Source organism: Protomyctophum bolini (genome assembly GCF_963924005.1).
Source record: "Protomyctophum bolini genome assembly, contig: SCAFFOLD_330, whole genome shotgun sequence".
In the NCBI taxonomy this organism is placed as follows: Eukaryota; Metazoa; Chordata; class Actinopteri; order Myctophiformes; family Myctophidae; genus Protomyctophum; species Protomyctophum bolini.
The window spans coordinates 1-16,066 of NW_027665654.1; the positions used below are offsets into that span (position 1 = coordinate 1).

The 16,066-nt window shown below is 44.1% G+C and overlaps 1 long non-coding RNA gene across 1 annotated transcript; it reads left to right on the plus strand.

Annotated features, from left to right (window-relative positions):
- Positions 1-2,325: 2,325 nt before the first annotated feature.
- On the plus strand, positions 2,326-14,896 carry LOC308312220. The gene is made up of 2 exons (XR_013963750.1): positions 2,326-2,482; positions 8,350-14,896. It is a non-coding gene; the product is annotated as an uncharacterized lncRNA (long non-coding RNA).
- The last annotated feature ends 1,170 nt before the right edge of the window (positions 14,897-16,066 follow it).

A 16,066-nucleotide genomic window follows, 5' to 3' on the forward strand; every position in this document is an offset into this window, starting at 1 on the left:
CCCCCTCCCGTTGTTGTATTGTTGCGAGACTCGTATGAGTATAGGCGCAGTGAAGATAAGCCACTGCCCCACGGTGACATGTGACATCACTCATTGAGTCGTCCAGACTCCAGACATGTAGGCCATGTGGCATGGTGCAGGGAAGACGTGTTCTCTCTCTCTCTCTCTCTCTCTCTCTCTCTCTCTCTCTCTCCATGCCTCTCTCTCTCTCTCTCTCTCTCTCTCTCTCTCTCTCTCTCTCTCTCTCTCTCCATGCCAGTCCAGCCAGACTGCTGGTCCGTACACAAGCTGTCTCATTTGCATTATGAATGACAGTGGGGGGGGGGGGGGGGTAATCACGGGGGGGGTGCTAACAAGGTTATTGGTCTTTGAGACGTGCGTGCGTGCGTGCGTTGCGTGAATGCGTGAATGTGTGCGTGACCACAGCACGTGGAAAAAAAAGAGACCTACAGCAGTGAGAGTCCTGGCAGAGGCAACTGAGACTCTTTATTCTGACCCCCCCCCCCCCCCACACACACACACACACACACACACACCCCCACCCCTTTTCCTAGTGCCCATGGGGCTCGTTTCTCTCCCCCCCCCCCCCCCCCCCCCCCACCTTATAGTGAGCACACTGCACGACTGACTCTGGTGACGGTATAGAGAGAAGTGGTGGCGGAGACGTGTGTGCGTGTGAGTGCGTGCGTGCGTGCGTGTGTAGTGTATACGCTTGTGTATTGTAGAATATGAACACGGTGTGGTCTAGCAGACCTATACGAGCTCGTATAGCGCGGCACTCGGAGCTAGATCTGCTAGACCATACACGACCATGCACATCGTATGAGTGCTTGGGGGGAAACAAATATTATATATTTTTTAGAGGTTAGAATTAGAAATTCTTCTTCTTCTCCTTCTTCTTCTTATCATTAGTATTAGAATTATTTCATCCCACGATTTTGTATAAGACACTTTTGTTGCCAATTGAGAACCTATAACCTATAACACCTATAGGTTTATACGTATCTGCGAAAAGAAAAGCCTGGTCACAACGTATAAGGCAGAGAGACGCTATCGGCGGATGTATCGTCCGGAATCCGATATATCATATATAGCCGATTTTGTAATACTATATGAGGAGCCAAATACCGGTAGGTAGTTACAAAGTTCTGGACCGGAAGTTGAAGTTTAATGATCTTAAATCCCTATATTTTAGATCGTTTTTTTTTGTTTGTTTGTTGTAATAGTACAACATAAACATTACAGAGACTTTAATTGGCACTGTGCAATACCTTAAAACAGTTGTCATGTTGCACACACTAAAATTGCTAATTTGTGCGACCCATTGAGATCATCTATAGAACTCCAGTGACGGCACTCTCTCTCTCTCTCTCTCTCTCTCTCTCTCTCTCTCTCTCTCTCTCTCTCTCTCTCTCTCTCTCTCTCTCTCTCTCTCTAGAATCACTGTTGTTTTGGCAGCAGATTTATATTTTAGTTTTAGTCATAGTCTCTTGAATAGTTTTCACTTGGTTTTAGTCACATTTTAGTCAGCTAGAACGTATTAGTGTTAGTCTAGTTTTAGTCGACTCAATTTCATTTTGGAGGGCCTTGATGTCGTCGTCGTCGTAATGACTGCTTTTACACTCGCTGAAAATAGCCGATCTACAAGCTCTTGCGACGTGTCGTGGGCTTGTAGATCGGCTATGTTCAGCAAGCAACCAAGTGTAAAATGACTCGAACTGGATCTCTATAGTCCACTATAGTCCCATGACTAACATTTTAGTCTAGTTTTTTTTTGTTGACGAAATCGTCAGTATATTTAGTCTTCATAGTTTTAGTCACCTATAGCTTATAGTTTTCATTTGGTTTCCATTTAGTTTTCGTCAGTGGAAAAAGGTCTAGTCGACGAACACAACACTCGTCTAGGAACCTCTGCTCTTGTCCTTCTCCGTTTATACAGATTTCAACTTCGCTATAGTCCCTTCCTAACATTATAGCCTATATAGTTTTTATTCGTTGATGAAAATGTCAGTATATTTATAGTCTTATAGTTTTAGTCATCATATAGCATAGTTTTCATTTAGTTTCCATTTAGTGTTCGTCAGTGAACTCATGCAGCATTCATGTGTGTTGCTGTGCTATATAGGCTAACGTTACTACAGCACCCCCTACTGGCCCCTACTGGTACATACTGGTGCTCATCAACGTCACAACACATAGGTGAACAACACACATGGACATTGCTGTTCCCTGGAGTAGGTTGCGCCACTCAAAAACAGGTAGTCGACGAAAACAACACTGTCTATAAAGAACCTCAAGAACCTCTTCTTGTCCTTCTTTCTCCGTTCGACAGATTTCAACTTCGCCATGTACCCTCCCTCCATGATCGCCACGGGAAGTGTCGGCGCGGCCATCTGCGGCCTGCAGCTGGACGCGGCGGACCAATCGCAGTGGGGCGACAGCCCTGACCGACCTGCTGGCCAAGATCACGAACACGGAAGTGGTGAGTGTGACCCGTGATGTGGGGAAAATACCCCCCCCCCCCCTGATTGCTCGAGTCAATTTTGAATGCCGCGGTATAACCCCTTTTGGTGTCAGCATTACGTCATGCTTTATAGCTATTGAAAAATAGCAGATCTACAAGCTCATAGCGCGCTAACCGAGTGGCGCGCTATACGAGCTTGTAGGTCTGCTCACTCTGCTGTTTTTGAAAAATCGAAGAACGGCTGACATAGAAACGTGGCTTTTTCAGAAAACTGTCAGGATGCAGAAGACATTTACAGAATCTGATCTCAGGTCAGAAGTATAGTATAGTTTAACATTTGAGTATAGGTTTTCCACCAACCCTTGCTTGGTTCTGCCGGTGTGTGAAGCAATATACTTAACCCATTCTGACCGGGAACCCATTTTGGTGTTAGCATCATGTTATGCTTTAGCTATTGCAAAATATCAGATCTACAAGCTCATAGCGGGCCACCGAGTGGCGCGCTACGAGCTTATGGGTCTGCTATTTTTGAAGAATCGAAGAACGACTGACATTTTTAGAATCTGATCTCAGGTCAGAATGGGTTAATCAGACCAGTGTGTGTCCAGTGGAAACCTCGTATGAATCTGATCTCAGGTCAGAATGGGTTAACCCATTTAGACCTGAGGACGATTCTATACAACAAAATGTCTTCTATAAATCCTGACAGTTTTCTGAAAAACCCTATGTTTCTATGTCAGTCGGTGCTCAACTGTTTTCATGTAAGGATCTCTGTATTTGGACGCAGAAGGAAAAAGGAAAGGAAAAAGGAAAAAATGTGAGTAAAAAAGAAAAAAAAGGTATTCAAAGATTTGCGCCACATTTTTTTTTGACGATTTTTCAAAAAATCGCAGATCTATACAAGCTCATAGCGCGGCACCGAGTGTGCCGCCGCGCTACGAGCTTGTATAGATCTGCGATTTTTTGAAAAATCGTTAAAAAAAAATGTGGTGCAAATGGGGAATTTGCAATTCGATGCCTTTTTGATGTGCTCAGTGCTCAGCCTGCAGCCGAACCTCTCATCCCAGTCATTTCAACATCTCTGTCCCTTTGTGTTCTTTGTCTCTTGGTAAAAAAAAACGTCTCCATTTTCCCAAACAAGCTCCTATAGCATCGCTATTGACCTCGAGGACTATATTGAAAGAGGACGGGGGAGGCGAAGACCGTACGGTGGACTCCATGTTGCCTCCCTGGAAAGGAAAGAAACATGCTGCAATGGTGCTATAATATGCAGCCCAACACTTCCGCGTTCAGCTTCCTTGGTCTCAACTGCGCATGTTTCTTTCCTTTAGGGAGCAAACATGGAGTCCACCGTAAACGGTCTTTGCTTCCCGTCCTCTTTCAGTAGTCCTTGATTGACCTATAGCTATAAGACCCCTCCCCAAACTGCTATGGTCCCAATCACAGCTAAGCATAACATGGGTTAGACAAACCTCTCCACCAATAGCTTTCCTATATGATAAAGCATTGTTTAAAAAAAAAAAAGAAATGTCACACACATATTTTTCCAGTGCATATGGCACATTTTAGTGTAGTTTTTTATCTGTTGACGAAATTGTCCATAATATTTAGTCTTAGTTTTAGTCGTCATAGCTTCGTTTTCAATTAGTTTCCATTTAGTTTCCGTCAGTGAAAAAAGGCAGTCGACGAACACTTTTCGTCTTTGGTTTTAGTCGACGAAAACAACACTGCCGTGATTATACACTGTGAGAGTTGTTTTGGGGTTTATTATAGTCAGGACTGGAGACGATTAATGGCAAAACTCCTACTGCTGCTGTATCGTCAAAATATCGGATTATTGTTTCAGGAATGCGACAGAAACAACAGAAATGGAACAACATATTTTCAGACGGGGGGTCGGTGGCCAATTTATAATTTTTTGGGGTCCTTGACATGAAATATAGTTTGTAGAACCACTGAGGATTTAGGACACATTTGTAGAGAAGCTGGTGTCAGGTCGAAATGGGTTAATTTCCAGGCCCCTTTCATGGGAACTCTATTTCCAGGTCGTTTATTTCATTTTATTTTTTATTCTCAAATGAGGGGAGAATTGGAGGGGGGTTTGTGCATGATTCTTGTGAACGATACAGGACTTCTATGTTGTGCCTGTAAACATGTGTTTACTTTTCCAAATACCTCAAGGAGTGACGTTGGAAATGTTAGCTGGCTGCATGCGGTCGGTGGTATGGGGATGTAGAGCCAGCTAAGAATGACAGGCTCAGTCTGAATGGAGCATTTACTGTAACAGGCTTTTTTTTCCAAAACGCTTTACGTAGATCGTGCATTGCGTTCACCCCATCCATCCACACACACACACACACACACACACACACATTCATACAGCTTTACATAGATTGTGCATTGCGTTCACCTGCACACACACACACACACACATTCATACAGCTTTACATAGATTGCGCATTGCGTTCACCCATTCACACACACATTCACACACCTTTACATAGATTGTGCATTGCATTCACCCATTCACACACACATTCGCACACCTTTACATAGATTGTGCATTGCATTCACCCATTCACACACACATTCGCACACCTTTACATAGATTGCGCATTTGCATTCACCCATTCACACACACATTCACACACCTTTACATATATATTATGCATTGTGTTCACCCATTCACACACACATTCACACACCTTTACATAGATTGTGCATTGTGTTCACCCATTCACACACACACTCACACACCTTTACATATATTATGCATTGTGTTCACCCATTCACACACACACACACACACACACACACCACACACACACACACACACAACACACTCACACACCTTTACATATATTATGCATTGTGTTCACCCATTCACACACACATTCATATACAGTTTTTTGCACATCGGGAGCAATCAGGGGTTCAGAGTCTTGCTCAAGGACACTTAGACAATAACTCACTCTGGGGGAGGGAGCCCACAGGGATCGAACCTGGGAACCTGGTGGTTCCCATCCGGCCGCTGTGTACCCAAAGCCATCCGTCCGTTTGACTCAGAAGCCTGATTTGCTGCACATAATATACTGTATATCGGTATACTTATAGTTGCTGTTGTGGGTGTTGCACGTCAAAAGCAGCCAATCCTGCACAAGCTTGTGCGTGTGTGTGTGCGTGTGTGCGTGTGTGTGTGTGTGTGTGTGTGTGTGTGTGTGTGTGTGTGTGTGCGGGCGACTGGGCGTGCAAGCGTGCACGTGTGTTTATTCTATAGCCGTCTGACCACTAAGTCAGTAAACAGCCGCTGTCTTGTGTGTGGCACTATGTGTGTGTGTGTGTGTGTGTGTGTGTGTGCGTGCGCGCGCTGCGCGCGTGCGTGTGTACATATACGTGCCGCGCGTGCGAGAACCACTGGCAGGAGGGGACGAGGGGAAGAAGGCCGTGACCCCCCCCCCCCCAACCCCCCCCCCCCCCCACCCCAATCCCCCCCAAAAACCTGCACCAGGCTATATCACTGAGCACCAAAGAAAAGCCACTCTGAAAGCAAACCTCGGTGTTATCCAGTGTATACAGTGACACATTGAAGCCATTACGTCTTCTTGCGTGAAAGCACTGTGGTGGGGGGGGGGGGGGGGGGGGGGGGGGTCTTCTGGCACGCGTCCCCGACATCCCTGCTATAAAGAGGCAGTGGTGGGGGGTGAAGGGGGGGAGGGGGGGGGGGGGGTCGTCTTTTAAGAAGTAAAGGCCAGCATTCTTGCGGTATATATAATATTTAATAATAATATAAGACACGACGAGCGGTTCCTTTTTACATGTTTATCTGGGTTTCTTTTTTTTTTTGGGATCGTTTTTTTTTTCTCTTACTCACAGGAATTGAGATTTCTTTCATTTATATGACTATAATGCGGCACATGTTCTGTGGGAAGAAGGCTGCAGGCGGAAAATGGTGCGTGCGTGCGTGCGTGCGTGCGTGCGTCGGTGCGCAGCGTGTGCGCGTATAGAATGACAGAAGTATACACATCGAGGACAGTCCCTCCATGTGGTCACACATCTTTCTACGGTTATAGGAGAGTTAGACTTATATATACTTTATTGACAGGATGTTATATATAGAATCATGCGGCATATAGAGGTTATAGGATTAGACATTCAGTTCAGTCCGTTGGACCCCCCATTTGAAAAGATATGCCAGGGACCCCTAAGAAGGACCCCTAAGCAGGCTCTCTAGCAGTGATTCTCAACCCGTTTAATTTCAAGGACCTCCTGTTTGAAACCTGCATTAGTCTATATATGTACGGACTCCCCATTTAATGGCATTTCTATCTCTGCAGGGGACCCTCAATTTATATTGTTCAATCGATGTTAATTGAACTCTGAGAGTGTACAAATGGAACCATTAAGGTGGTTGCAGAATGGACGCGTTTTTCGGAAAACCTAAAAATCCGCTAAAAAAAGCGCTCTGTGTGCGCTCTGGACCTTTATAGGGTTCCATTTGTGTACACTCTCAGAGATACAGACCCATAATGGTTCCGTTTGGTTCCAAACTATGGGGAACCCTCCCCTGGAACTCCCTCAACGAGCCCTGGTCCCCCCCCGGTCCCCACTTTGGGAAGCATTGATTTAGAGGTCAAGTTTAGGATTAGACGTTTAGAGGGTTATAGGGGACACCCATCAGGTTTAAATTTGTTGTAAATATCTAAAGAATGTCCACCAATATACATCCCCCCCCCCCCCCCCACGCGTACGTGTGTGCGTGCAAGAGAGAGAGAGAGAGAGAGAGAGAGAGAGAGAGATAGTGTAATTGCAACCTCTTTCCAACAGAGAGCGGTGTTGAAGCAATACTGATGTCACACACTCTCATGCAATGTTGAACCTTGAAGATATTTGGACTACACTACAATCAGTAGTTAGTACCTCACACAATAAAAAAGACATCAAAAAGTGTGTGTGTGTGTGTGTGTGTGTGTGTGTGTGTGTGTGTGTGTGTGTGTGTGTGTGTGTGTGTGTGTGTATGTGTATGTGTGCGTGCGTGCGTGCGTGCGTTGAACACGACGTCATAATTTTAATTATTATTAAAAAAAACAGCATACATCACAGTCAAGTAGAAAAATACACAAAAGCAGCCTTGATTAAACAATTATTTAACTTTGTCTTGAAATGACTGTATAAGGTATAACTGGGAGGCCACATAGGCTATATACAATGACGCAATTATCACAACTCTCAGCAGCTGCTAGTGCAGTGCCAGTGAGTGCACACACTGGGAAGTGCACGGGAACAATTACAAACAAACAACACAGGTCAACGCGACATGACAGTGATTACTGATTATTAGCTGCAATGCAATGCAATACTACTATACTACTACTACTACTACTACTACTACTACTATACTACTACTACTACTACTACTACTACTACTACTACTACTACTACTTTTTTGTTTTGTTTTGTTTGAGGCCCCTGGGGGCTTGAGACCCATTTCAATTGAAACGATTGAAACATAATTATATAAGGGCGCCACTGTGTGCGTGCGTGCGTGCGTGCGTGTGTGTGTGTGTGTGTGTGTGTGTGTGTGTGTGTGTGTGTGTGTGTGTGTGTGTGTGTGTGTGTGTGTGTGTGTGTGCGTGCGTGCGTCTACCCATGGTTTTCTTTCGGTGTTATATATAGGTCATATGACAGACTGAAGTGACCAATGTTGGCTGTGAATAAGTATTGTCTATATATTCTGTACATGTTACGGCTTGTTTAAAACACTGAAGACACATTATGTTTTGAGCGTGTGTGCTGCAGGGATATCAGAAGCTATATAACTGAAAAAATATTCGTGCCACCTTGATAATGTATTTTATAAATGTGATATAAATGTGTTTTTTTTTCAGGACGTGCTGAAGGCGTGCCAGGAGCAGATAGAGCGTGTGCTGGTCAGTAGCCTGCGAGAGGGGCGCCAGCAGCAGCAGCAGACGCACAGAGGGCCCAGTGCTAAGGGGCTGGACACCCCTGACCAGGCCTCCTCCACACCCACGGATGTACGGGACATCAACCTCTGAAAAACCGCCCACCAGAGGGCTCTGTCCTGCAGGAATCCCATCAACAGCAACACCTGGAAAGAAGAAAGGAAAATCTAGAGGGGGTTTTTTTTTTTTTTTGACGAAGAAAAAAAACGACAATGAACAAAAAAGAGAGAGAGAGAGAGAGAGAGAGAGAGAGAGAGAGAGAGAGAGAGAGAGAGAAGAGAGAGAGAGAAGAGAGAGGGAGAGAGAGAGAGAGAGAGAGAGAGAGGGGGGGGGAAACAAAAGTGCTGGCTTGTTTTTATAGATTTCTATTTTTCAAGAAAGAAATTGTCGTCGCCATGTTCCCATGATGTACATTATGAAATCAAAAGCTATTTTAGATATACAAACAGATATTCTATGATACTTATATACAAAAACAAAACGCAAAAAAAAAAAAAAAGAAAATTAATTTGATATGAGAAAGAAACTCTTATGGTGCCTTTTCATTCACAGAAGGGAAGCCAGTCATGTTGTATAATTATGTTCCGTTTTGTTTTGATTTGTATACCATCAGTGACTGATATCCTAAAACCATATAGCTTGTCGACACGGCATTTTAAACATGGGGGTGTGTGGGGCGACATTCGTATCTCTCACAATGTATACGGTCCCAACGAGACAAAGGGCTTTCTTTTCCTTCTTTTCCTTAAATGGTCATCTTTTAGTATAGACGTTTGTACGGTTAGGGCCTTACCAGAGATCTGCTTCACGCAATGAGAAGCTCTCCTTTGTGGAGACGAGAGACTTCACGAGAGACCAATTATAAATTCCAGGCAATCCGGATGATTATTATTATTGTTAATAGTTTTATTATTATTATTATTATTATTATTATTATTATTATTATTGAGGGACATGAATTCAGAGAAATAGAGTTGAATGTGATCGACATGCTCCTTCTGTCAGGCTGCTTGTTCGTGCGTGCGTGCGTGTGTGCGTGTGTGTGTGTGTTGTGTGTGTGAGCGACGTGCGTGCATGTGGGGCGGTGAATACAAGCTTGTGCGTTTCCTGTGTGCGTTGCGTGCAAGCGTGGCCGCGCGCTATTCCGTTCGGGGTGTGTAGATTACGCTCGAGCAACTTTCCAAGCCTATAGTCTTCGAGTCTATATAGCCATGAGTCTTTATTAAGTCTAGTCGCATATATAGTCACTAAGCTTAGTTCTGTAATGAAAGACTATATATTGCAGGAAGGCCGCGGCTATATGGATGCTATAGTCTGTCATTTGAACAGGACTATTATTATGCTATGATATCACTGTCTCCGTACAATATTTGTCTGTGTGGCGATTCGTTGTTGGCCAACAATGAGCGCGCACGTCGCTAACGAATAGGATTCTCGTCGACGCAAAGGAGGATTCATACGGATTCACGTGGATCGGACATGTGGGAACGATGAGGACTTTCATTCGTTTTCTTTTTCTTTTATCCTGAGAGCTTCCATAGCCTCGAGGTCAGAGGTGATTCTTTTTTCAGGCGTTCTGTGTATCACTGCACATTGTTTTAAAAGTCAAAGAGAGATCTTCTCATGTCTTTTTTTTTTTTTTACAAAACGACGCACGCGGAAGAGCCAAGCTCAGTCCGGCGTCGTCGTGCTTCGAGGGGTTACTCGACTCGGGGACATTTCAGAGCGTTTCATTCCAGAGACGACGATGAGACGTCGGGGGTGTGAGCTTGTATAGATCAGCTGTTTTCGTTATTCCGTATACGGTTAATTCATAATGTATTTTTGTAAGTTTGGGTCCTGGGGGGGGGGGGGGGGGTCTATCCCTTCCTCGACATGTAGTGGAGTCAAAGAAAGTACAATATCTGCCAATATCGAGTACAAGATACTCAGAAAACTGTACTTAAAGTTTTGACCATGAGCGTCGACAGTAAACACATCGGGCGCCAGAAGGAAGTGGAGCACACTCTCTCTCTTTCATGGCTCGTTCTTGCCTGTCAGTGACTCCTCCTCGGAGTGCAGGCGTCGTCGGCGGCAGGTTGGGGTTCGTCGTCTTTTTTACTACACCGGGGTCGTTTCCGTGCGTGCAGCGAGACGTATAGCTTTATAAGCCGAATGGACACGTTTTTTTATCATTTCACACGTATATATACAGTGTGAGCCAACGAGCGGTCCTGAGTAGCAGCGGAGAGAGGTGCTGGGGTCCAAGTAGTTCCAAGAGTCCGGAAACCCGGTGGACTTTTGGATTCTGAAGTCTGAATCGGGGGCTTATTCTTGCTGCAAAAGGAGGACTTGGGGAAGAAGGCACACGGCTAGAGGACTTGACGGAGGGCTTGTTGTCGTTGTGTGCACAAGGACGATTCTTGCTGCTTGTGTGTAGGCGATATGGGTGTGTTGACATGCGTATATATATATATATATACGGCCAGTGGCCAGCCCATGAAGGCCCCAAAGTTAAAACGTTTTGGTATTATTGCCTATTAAGCCGGATTCATATTCCCGTCGCACGGCACACACGTCGCTTAACCGCGGTATACCCGTCGGTAGCTTGAAGATCAGTTGTTGTTGTGGCACCGCCGTGCGACCCGAGTACGAAGCAGGCGTTAGCGTTGTGTTGACCTGTGCAGTCTTTTCTGTCGTGACCGGAGAGTCCGCAAACAGGGAGACGAGTTCCGAGTGAGAAAAAGTTGCAAATTGTACAAAATTGAGCTTATATACGACTATTACACTGCCAGATGGTCATCGTTCAGATGCACGTGTTCTATCGATTGCATCTGGAGTTCCACATGGGGCCGTGTCAGTTCCCCTATATGATTTCAATGGCAAAAAGAAGCACTTTGAAAACATTCTCCCAAAAGAGAGACAAATGAAATGAAATGCGTTGGGCGGGGCGGGAGGAGGTTGAATAGATGTTTTCTACTTTTACTTTGTAGGGCTGGTTTCCCAATCATCAGACGCTCCCTCCAATAAGAGTCAAATAAAAAACGCTTATTACGATTAGAGGACATTCCTACCGAGACGTAAAAAAAAAAACCCAAATAATAATTAAAAAACAAAACAACATTCCGAAAAGTAGAAGGGAGGTCTGACCATGTCTGTGTGAGTGAATAAAGACAATACAAAAATGCCAATGCAAAGTGGAAAATGCATACATACACATTCATTGGTTTTCATGAATTTTGCTTTATGTTATTTTCACATCATGAAATATTGGTTGTACTTGAATTTATTTAGATTTTTTTTAATCAGCTTCACAAAAAAAATAAAAAAAAATAAAAAAGTCACACTGGACTTCAAAGAAATGACAGTCAGAAGACAGTGTGGTTTTGAATTTTTGTTTTATTTTCAAGTAAGAAGAAAAAAGATCAAGCCATTGTTTCTGTCCAAACACACTTTGATTCATGTGTGTCCTATAAAGTGGCTGGTCAGTAATGTGTTGTTGCTTTGTGTGAGTTGTTCTCCGTTCAGTAAGGCGTGCGGTGGCCAAGGTGGTCAGTAGGCGTGCAGTGGCCAGGTGGTCAGTAGGCGTGCAGTGGCCAGGTGGTCAGTAGGCGTGTGGTGGCCAGGTGGTCAGTAGGCGTGCAGTGGCCAGGTGGTCAGTAGGCGTGTGGTGGCCAGGTGGTCAGTAGGCGTGCGGTGGTGGCCAGGTGGTCAGTAGGTGTGTGGTGGCCAGGTGGTCAGTAGGCGTGTGGTCGTGTCCAGGTTGTCAGTAGGCGTGCGTTGGTGGCCAGGGGGTCAGTAGGCGTGCGTTGGTGGCCAGGTGGTCAGTAGGCGTGCAGTGGCCAGGTGGTCAGTAGGCGTGTAGTCAGTAGTGGCCAGGTGGTCAAACCCTTTGTAATCCCCTACCAGGTTTGCTGCTTCTGTCAAAACTTTGGCAAAGGGGTTCGACAAGCCAACATCAACACCAAACCAGAAAGAGTTGTATTATTATTATAATTTTATTATTATTATTTCTTTTACACAAAACACAAAGCATCGCCGTTTGCTAATGGCGAGGCAGGTTTTGCAGTATGTCGTGTTCTTTTCTTGGGTATTTCGGTTGACTTTTCTGAATGCACGACTGAAGAAAAAAAACTGTGGTGGATTAATTTGAACCGACACCTCCCAATGCATGGCTTTGTTCTGGCATGCAGGCAAATTGAATTAAAATCCCGTTTTTGTTTCTCAAATCTGCCCCACTCTCTGCTGTTCGGCATCAGGCATCAGGCGATCGGAGCAGATTTTTTTGTGTCGCTGGGATATCGTCGAGCTATCGGCGTCGTGTTTTGCTATGCGGTGACAACGTAATGCCGCGTTACAGCCGCGAGTCGCGCTCAACTCGGTCCGCCAGGAATAGCCCACCTGCGAGCTTCACAAAGCGCTGCGGATGCGACGTGTTGTGTAGCTTGTAGATCGGCTATACACAGTGTAATTGGAGGAAGGACAACAAAGCATAAATCCAAGGAGTCCAAGTGTCCTTGGACTTGAGACAAGAAATCTATTTCAGTCAGCGTGAATCGCGTTTCAAACCACGAGGAATGTGGTTTGAAATCTGAAAAACGAAAAAACAAACAAATGAAAAAAAAAAAAAAAAAAAAATGTTTCCATTGTGTTTATTTTATTTATTTGTTTTATTTTGTTTTTAAGTGGACATGTAGGTCAAACATGGGATTTGCGCTGCCATCCCCCGAACACAAGCCTTGACCTAATTGAACCCCAGCTTGCCCTTAATCTGAGGAGGGTGGACATTGTGGCATAAACAGCCCCAATCTACAAGCCCAACAATGCGGTGCAACAACGCGCAACTTTGCGGGCTTTGCAGATCGGCTGCTTTTGGCGAAGGGATTTTTTTTCTTTTCTTTTTACTGAGGACAGAGGGTTTTAAGTGGTTGAACGCCGGTGGGTGGAAAAAAGTACTCAAATGTTTACTTAAGTAAAAGTATCAATACTGTAATATATAAGTACTCTATTAAGTACAGTACTTAAGTAAATGTTACTTTCCACCGCTGCGGTTAAGGAGATACCGTATTCCAAAGTGAAGGGGGGGGGGGAGAACGGGGGAGGGGTGTGAAGACGTCGAGAGGAGAGGAAGAAGAAGAAGAAGGAAAAAAAAAGTGTCAATATTTTGTATTGAGTTTATTGTTGTCTTTTTTTGCGCTGCTAAAAGCTATGATTTTTTTTTGTTTCATTTCTTATATATATATATATATATATATATATATACAAAAAAAATAACATTACCTAGTCGTGATGTCACTTGAGTGTGCTGCTATTTTATAAACATTTGTATTATAATATAATTATTTTACTTGCTTAAGAGATGACGTTGAGATAAACGAGAAAAAAAAACGAAAAAAAAACTTAAGTAGACAATGGTTGATAGAAGAACATGGAATGAGTATTTCGACTGGAAATGTTCTGCGTGTACAGTTATGACGGTTTGCTTAGATAGCATTTCCCTTTCCCCCTCCCTTTTTATTTTTGTTTTTTGTATCAAATGTTTCATTTTTCATTTTTTTTGGTCACATTCTGCATCCTCTTTGGTATTTCTTCATACCTCAGGTTTATTGGTCGAAACAAACAAACAACCATCATCATCATCATCATCATCATCAAAATACCTCTCACAGTTAGGGAGACCCGCCGTTGGACGCAAAACACACACACACACACACACACACACACACACACACACGCACACACACACACACACGCACACACACACACACACACACACACACACACACACACACACACACACACGTCTCGTTTCTTTCCGAGACGAGACAGACGATAACGCGACAACGACCCGTGGACTCCCACCTGGACTCAATAGTGATAATGGCGGATGGGGGGGGGGGGTGTTGGTGTCGGTGCTGTGCGTACATCTGTGTGCGTGTGTGTGTGTGTGTGTGTGTGTGTGTGTGTGTGTGTGTGTGTGTGTGTGTGTGTGTGTGTGTGTGTGTGTGCGTGCACGTGTGAGCGTGTGTCATGTCAAGCGTAAATATCCTGTCTGAACGTATAGGGCTGGGCGATATATGTAGCGATTTGTTTGATATTCAAATCGTGATATGGCAACTTAAATGGTCTTCTCCCGCATGACTTTAATCACTTCCAGGCTTTGTGACATTAATAATATTCATTTATTTTTATTTTCTTTCCATCACACCCACACAACCTGAACTTTGAACTGTGGTCTGGGAGTTTTCTCTGTGTGTTCTGGAAGCATTTTTTGAGCTGCGATAAAAACAAGCAAAATCCCTCAACAGTGTATGTCATATATGGGATTTGTGGACTCTTACCTCACAGTCCACAGGCAAATCAGAGCACTTGTTGGAGCCAGAAACCCCCCCCCAGACCACAGAAAAATCTACTGCATTTTATAAGTTCAGGTTTTTTGGGGTGCAATTGAGCTCAGAAAACGTAAACATAATACTAAGAAATACGAAAACTTTTTTTATTTATTTTTATGTCACGATTCCTTTTAAGCCTTGTTTGATTTGTTCAAGCTGAAGAAAGTCCATATCATCGTTACAAAACGATATCGCCACAACACCATCGGAATCGAGATGTTTGAGTTCATTCGATCATTATCGCCCAGCCCTATTTCTAACAGCACCAATGTTTAGCTTATTTATTTTTTTCTTTTTTTTTGGGGGGGGGGACTCGTGGTCCCCCTCCCCCCCGCCTCCCCTCACCGTAATCACATCATGTACCTCAATGTCTGTCGCACAACCTCCAGATCTGTTCAATAAACTTCTGCTTTAACGAGTGTGACGACACATCACGTTTACATGGTCCGTTCTTTCATTTACAACCCTGAGGACGATTCTACAAAATGTCTTCTAAATCCTGACAGTTTTCTGGAGAAACCCCCTATGTTTCTATGTCAGTCATTCTCAAATATTTTCATGTCAACGAGCCCTAGAATTATCTGTATTTGGCCGCCGGCCCCAATGTCAAAATATGTAGCTCCAGGGACCCCCCCACCCAGAAGCAAAGATTTGAGTTAAAAAACGTTCGCAAGGAAAAGAATATATATTCAAAGACTTTCGAAAAATAGCAGATCTATACAAGCTCATAGGGTGCCGCGCTTCGAGCTCGTAGATCTGCTATTTTTCCATATAGCTAAAGATATAACATATAATCCTTAAGTCAAATGACTCAGAAACTACAAAACATTTCAAAGTAAAAAAGTTCCAGCATGTGTTCCACCGTAAGATGAACCTCTATAGGTTTGAATGGGGTTTCTAGGTGTAAGTACTGTATGTAGGACTATAGTAGCATGCCAAAGTTTGTGCTATTGCCATTGAGAATGCATTGGGCGTTTAAGTAATAGGTTGAGACGGCCCATTCCTCTCTCTCTCTCCTTGTATTAACCCATTCTGACCTGAGATCAGATTCATACGAGGTTTCCACTGGACACACACTGGTCTGATTGACCCATTCTGACCTGAGATCAGATTCTAAAAATGTCAGTCGTTCTTCGATTATTTTCAAAAATAGCAGACCTACAAGCTCGTAGCGCGCCACTCGGTGGCGCGCTATGAGCTTGTAGATCTGCTATTTTTCAATAGCTAAAGCATGACATGATGCTAACACCAAAATGGGTGCCCGGTCAGAA